The sequence below is a fragment of the Etheostoma cragini genome, chromosome 13, assembly GCF_013103735.1.
Source record: "Etheostoma cragini isolate CJK2018 chromosome 13, CSU_Ecrag_1.0, whole genome shotgun sequence".
Taxonomy (NCBI): domain Eukaryota; kingdom Metazoa; phylum Chordata; class Actinopteri; order Perciformes; family Percidae; genus Etheostoma; species Etheostoma cragini.
In genome coordinates this window covers 24,042,768-24,049,427 of record NC_048419.1, presented here as the reverse complement: position 1 = coordinate 24,049,427, position 6,660 = coordinate 24,042,768, and positions in this window count along the sequence as shown.

Genomic DNA, 6,660 nt, shown 5'->3' with positions numbered 1-6,660 from the left:
TAGAGAGGACACCATAATAAAAGCTAAGGGAAATAAAGACAATTGCATTGCCTTTTTTGTGTTGTTGGTAATGTTCCTGGGCTTAATCAAGACTCTTTAATGGGTGTCTTTGACAGGCGATGGCTGAAATGTAATGGCCTTGTGTGTCTTCTCACCCGTGCACGGCTCACGAGTGGACGGCCATAACGAAATGTGCGGACTGATTGAGTTTCAAAGTGGCCGGTGATGGAGCGCCCGAAACGTTAACATTAGGGTTTTCACTTTGCAATTTAGAGGTTTATATCACGGGGGAAATGGCTCTAAGAGGCAATAACATGCAAAGTGGTCACTCAATGTATTCAAAGTTGTCCCAGGAACCCCCCTCTGTCTCTCTCTCTCTCTCTCTCTCTCTCTCTCTCTCTCTCTCTCTCTCTCTCTCTCTCTCTCTCTCTCTCTCTCTCTCTCTCTCTCTTTCTCTCGACAAGTTGAGCGTTACACGACATCCCACGAGGCTGAAGGAAATGGGCCACGCTGCAGAGCGATAGCACTACAGCCATGAATAAATCACCGCTGGCTAGAAGATACCACAGCCTGTGTGTTGTCAGATGAAATGATCGTGAGATTAACTTTTAGTGAAAGTGTGTTTTAGCGCCATCAGACACCGAGATGACTAAAGTCATAAAATAAGAAGAATTAAAACACGCGTGGAGACAAGAGAGGCGAATCAAAGAGCTCTGGGAGAGTTCCCGTTGGGGAAAGGATTGAATTAGCAGCTTCTCAGCGAGTGGAGATGTAAAGAAGGGATAAGAAAGAAAGATAGAAAGGCCAAACTGACTTAGGTTGCTGCTCAGAGGGAAAGAACAAGGAGAGCTTTAGATGCAGAGTAAAAAGTAGATGATCGCTGCTTTTTGGAGGAGTTGGTTCCAAACAAGAAACATCTTTTAACCCTCGTGTTGTACATTTGTTACACACATACACACAAAAGAACATTGATATAGGAAAACGGGTCAATTTGACCCGAGGACAACATGAGGACAACACGAGAGGAAGAAAATTGCACCCAAATAGAAATGGCGGGTCATTTGGGGAAAAGCATTTCAAACCCTCGAATCAAGGCGGCCTATCCTGTGTCTGGTCATTTGACCGTTAAGATTAACCCTCATGTTGTCCTCGGGTCAAATTGTCCCGTTGTCCTATATCAATGTTCTTTTTAATTCCCCAAAATAACATGATTGATTCCACCCAACGCTCTTTGCCAAGTACAAATCTCTACTTTAATTAATTTTGGGGCGTCTTATTCAATTTTATAGAATTTGAAAACAAATGGAAGTGTTTTTGAAATAGTATTGAGTAAAAGTTGACATATTCCAGTCTGTGATTATTTACAACATCCATTCCTTTAATTTTAGTCTCAATAATTCCTAATTTCTGCTTTTCTAACTCAAACATTAGTTATAATTTCCTATAAATGAGGTTTATTGACCATAAATTCCTAAAATAACTGTAAAACTAAAGTTAAGAAGTAGGTGTTACGTAGTGTTGAACGTCAAAAAAGTGTCAAAAGTGTTGAAAAAAGGGACAAAAATGTAAGAAAAGTTAAAAACATTGAAAAAAGCGTCAAAAAAAGTGTTGATTTCCAATTTTGCGAGGGTTAAGGTACTTTATTGTCAGATTAATTTAGTGAAAGTCATTGGGGTTTAATACTAGCTTAATAAATACGTGATTGTTCTGTAAAGTGTGTCAATAACAGACAATAACCCTAATTTATATAGAATTACACCTAATATTTGAGTTAAAAAAACAAATTATGTGTTATTTTGACTAATAGTTGAGATCAGAGGACTGAAATTGATCAGTTGTATTTGCAAAGAGCGCTGGAAGGAATCCAATCAATGTTTTGTGATTTGGTTTAAAAAAGCCTCATATTTCAGATATAGACATTTTTTAACCCTTGTGTTGTCTTCACCTTCCGGACCCTCTCGTGTCCCTCGGGTCAAACTGACCCGGGACTTATTTGGGGTTTTAAAAAACAATTCTGAAATAAAATGTTACTTCATATTCTATTAACAAATATTGTCTTTATCTCAATTTCAAACAATTGAGATAACATCTATGTTTAGGGAATGCATCAGTCTCTACTAGCACACTATTAAAAATGGAAGTGGGGTTCATTTTGTGTCATAAGGTTAAAATTCATGGTAAAAATCCACTATGGAAACAACATAAGTGTCATATCCAGAATAATGTTCTGAGTCAGGAATACATGTTTATCACAGAAAATAAGGAAAGGACGTTGATTTTCAGGTAGAAAAAACATAACTTGTGCCATTTTGATTTCTTTACCAATACCATACAAGGGTTAAAGGTGTCCAATTTGACCCGAGGACAACATGGGGGTTAACAACAATCTGCACATCCCAGGCTACCTGACGACCACCAATGTGGCGACGATATCACTGAGAATGAAGAAGGAAGCAACGAGCCTTTAAAAACACTCAAATCTCCCCAGTCACGCTGTCTTCCTTGTCTGCAGCAGATGTGACACGGCACTTTAAAAAAAAAGAAAAATCCCAAAACCTGTGGAAGCGTCTGCTTCTCCAGCGGAGTAAATGTGACTGAAAGCCAATTATCCGGCCTGTCACAGGAGGGAATGGGACATGTCCAGCTCCGTCTCCTTCTCTGACACTCTGTGGGACGTGAAAAAGGACAAACGGGTCCGGTCTGGGTGGAGACCACTTCCAGGTGGGGCTCTGATGATGAGCTGTCTCTAAACCACCACACGGTCTTCAGGAGAGAGACGCCAGGTCGACCAAGGGCGCACGGTTGCACGTGCACGGTTGTTTTGACAAACAGAGACATTTCCCTTTGTTTGTGTCCTTTGTGTAAAATCGGAGAATTTGAGTTTTCAACGTTTTTTGTTGAGTTTTTGTCACTTTTTCTCACAGTTTTTTGGACAGTTTTATGGACACTTTTTTCAACGTGTTTTTTACCTCTTTCAAGTTTTTTGGGGGCATGTTGTTTGACATTTTTGTCTCTTTTACTGAGTTTCTTTCTATTATATTCTATATTATAATATCTATTATAATATTTTGGTGAAGGTTTTTTTAGTTCTTTTTTTAGATTTTTTTAAGTTACGCCCTGGTAAAGGCCATATGACGTTTAGGGAGCTCAGGTTTGAGGACGTGTTGAATGAAACAAATCATATCGGTTGATTGGTACAACTGACAAGTGAGAAGATAGACAACACACACACACACACACACACACACACACACACACACACACACACACACACACACACACAGACAGACAGAGAGAGAGACAGGAACCCATGAAGACCTTGGGATAATAATAAGCATCCTTTGTGCCTGAAAGTACCGCCAGTAACGCAAAAACGCTGTAAAAATCTCAGCAAATGGATGAAAAGCAGAGGAGAAAGTGCCAAAATTGCAAGAAAGGAGCCAATTTGGGCTCTCCAGGTCTAATCCATTACCTCGGTTATTTAACAATAAAGACACATCCGCTCTGGAGAAGACAGACAGAGACTAAGAAACAATAAAGTATAAATCTGCTCCGAGGGAAGACCGCAGGCGGTGAGGACAGAGATAAAGCTGTCAAAAGCAGTTCTGAATACCACACATTTGTTAAAAAAAGGGCAAAGCTGTACAATGGTTGTGTATTCTGCAGTAATTCTGCAGTGGAAGACAGTGCTTTCTATACACAAATGAAGTCCTTGGTCTTCCCCAAGGCCTCCTCCCAGCTGGACCTCCGTCCCTCCACCTAGTCCTGGGTCTTCCCCGAGGCCTCCTCCCAACTGGACGTCCCTCCACCTAGTCCTGGGTCTTCCCCGAGGCCTCCACCCAACTGGACGTCCCTCCACCTAGTCCTGGGTCTTCCCCGAGGCCTCCTCCCAACTGGACGTCCCTCCACCTAGTCCTGGGTCTTCCCCGAGGCCTCCTCCCAACTGGACGTCCCTCCACCTAGTCCTGGGTCTTCCCCGAGGCCTCCTCCCAGCTGGACGTCCCTCCACCTTGTCCTGGGTCTTCCCCGAGGCCTCCACCCAACTGGACGTCCCTCCACCTAGTGGACAACTAAAAAACAACTAAAAACCAATTGAAAACCAATCGAAAAACAATTGAAGACCAACTGAAAAACCAACCGAAAACCAACCAAAAACCAACCAAAAACCAATCAAAAACCAACTGAAAAACCAACTGAAAACCTATCGAAAACCAATTGAAGACCAACCAAAAAAACAACCAAAAAACAACCAAAAAAACAACCAAAAAACAACCAAAAAACAACCAAAAAACAATCGAAAACCAACTGAAAAACCAACTGAAAACCAACTAAAAACCAACTAAAAACCACCCAAAAACATATTTTCAGGACAGCAATTGAGCTTTAAGTTTTTAACCACCTTGATAGTGTGATACTGTCGTACATCTCGGATCTTAGTCATATTTCAGAACATGTCACGTTCCTCAGGAGCACCAAATCTTCCCACTTCTCTTCCATTAGCGAGGCCTTTTCAGTTTGAGCCGTGCTTCATCACTCACACAGAAACATTGGCCCTGTATTGATTCAAACACATAAAAACAGAAACAGAGTATTAATACTTGTCTGAAACCCGCCTGAACTCCGACAACCTCTATGGACAAGGCGTGCGGTTCCCGGGATCTCAAATCAAAACCGGTGACAAGAAAACACAAAACGACTCGATGATTATTTCCGGATCAATTTCTGAGTTATTTTTTACCGTTTTCTGAACCGATGACACATGAAAAAGTGCAAAATCCGTCCCTCTCGCCAGGCCCGGCTGGCACTTTGACTCGTTCCTCTTGAACTTTCGTGGCATTTTGAAAGGGCAACGCCGTCGACAGATGGCACACGCACTTATGCAAATGTGTCACGTTAGGCGGATGCTACCGGACCAGCGGGTCATATCATCAGCTCTGCACCGGGATGAGGGCTCTCAATGAGAGAAAGAGCCAACAACGTGCCTCTATATGAGCGAAAGAACCAACAATGTGACTCTCAATGAGCGAAAGAACCAACAATGTGCCTCTCAATGAGAGAAAGAACCAACAATGTGACTCTCAATGAGAGAAAGAACCAACAATGTGCCTCTCAATGAGAGAAAGAACCAACAAGTTGACTCTCAATGAGAGAAAGAACCAACAATGTGACTCTCAATGAGAGAAAGAACCAACAATGTGCCTCTCAATGAGCGAAAGAACCAACAATGTGACTCTCAATGAGCGAAAGAACCAACAATGTGCCTCTCAATGAGAGAAAGAACCAACAATGTGACTCTCAATGAGAGAAAGAACCAACAACTGGGGTGGCAGTAGCTCAGTCCATAGGGAGTTGGGTTGGGAACCGGAGGGTCACTGGTTCAAATCCCCGTATGGACCCAAAAAGTTGGGAGCGTGGATTGGTGGCTGGAGAGATGCCACTTCACCTCCTGGGCACTGCCAGGTGCCCTTGAGCAAGGCACCGTACCCCCTCGACCGCTCAGGGCGCTGGTTCAGCTGGCAGCCCACTCACTCTGACATCTCTCCATGTATAGTGCATGTATAGGTCCTGAGCATGTGTGTGTTTTTCAGGCCTGTGTGTGAGTACTAACAAAATGTGTGTACACAGAGTGTAGTGCAGTAATTTCCCCATTGGGGACTAATAAACAAATTATAATTTATAATTTATAATTTATAATGTGCCTCTCAATGAGAGAAAGAACCAACAATGTGACTCTCAATGAGAGAAAGAACCAACAATGTGACTCTCAATGAGAGAAAGAACCAACGATGAGTGAGATATGGGGTCATTTTCACGTCATGGATGGATGGATGGATGGATGAATGGATGGATGGATGGATGGATGGATGGATGGATGGATAGATGGATGGATGGATGGATGGATGGATGGATAGATGAATGGATGGATGGATAGATGGATGGATAGATGAATGTATGGATGGATGGATGGATGGATAGATGGATTGATGAATGGATGGATGGATGGATAGATGGATGGATAGCTGGATGGATAGATGGATGGATGGATGAATGTATGGATGGATGGATAGATGGATGGATGGATGGATTGATGGATTGATGGATAGATGAATGTATGGATGGATGGATGGATGGATGGATGGATAGATGGATGGATGGATGGATGGATGGATAGATGGATGGATGGATGGATTTTCATCCCTTTATTCACCCCAAAGGAAATTTTAGGCATCCAGTAGCAAGACAACCATAACACAACAAACACATATACCACATATACACACACATATACACACACATATACACACATAATAATCTGATCCTTCAGCGGCAACAACCGATTTTTTAGAAGACGGATATTGACGTGGCATCGCTGTCTTGGAACCATAACTTAAAAAACTACCAGACTAACCCTTTAACATTCAATAAACACAATGAGGAAACAGATACTGTAAATGTTCATGCGCCCTTGTATGGGCACAGAGAGGTCAAAGGTCGTGGGACATAACAGCCAGAGAGAGCACGTTTACTTAATATCTCCCGACAGAGAGTTGAGGATCCCTGCTGGCCGAAACATGACTGGAACACGCATTAGCATCTAACTCACACAGACAGACTCACACACACACACACACACACACACACACACACACACACACACAC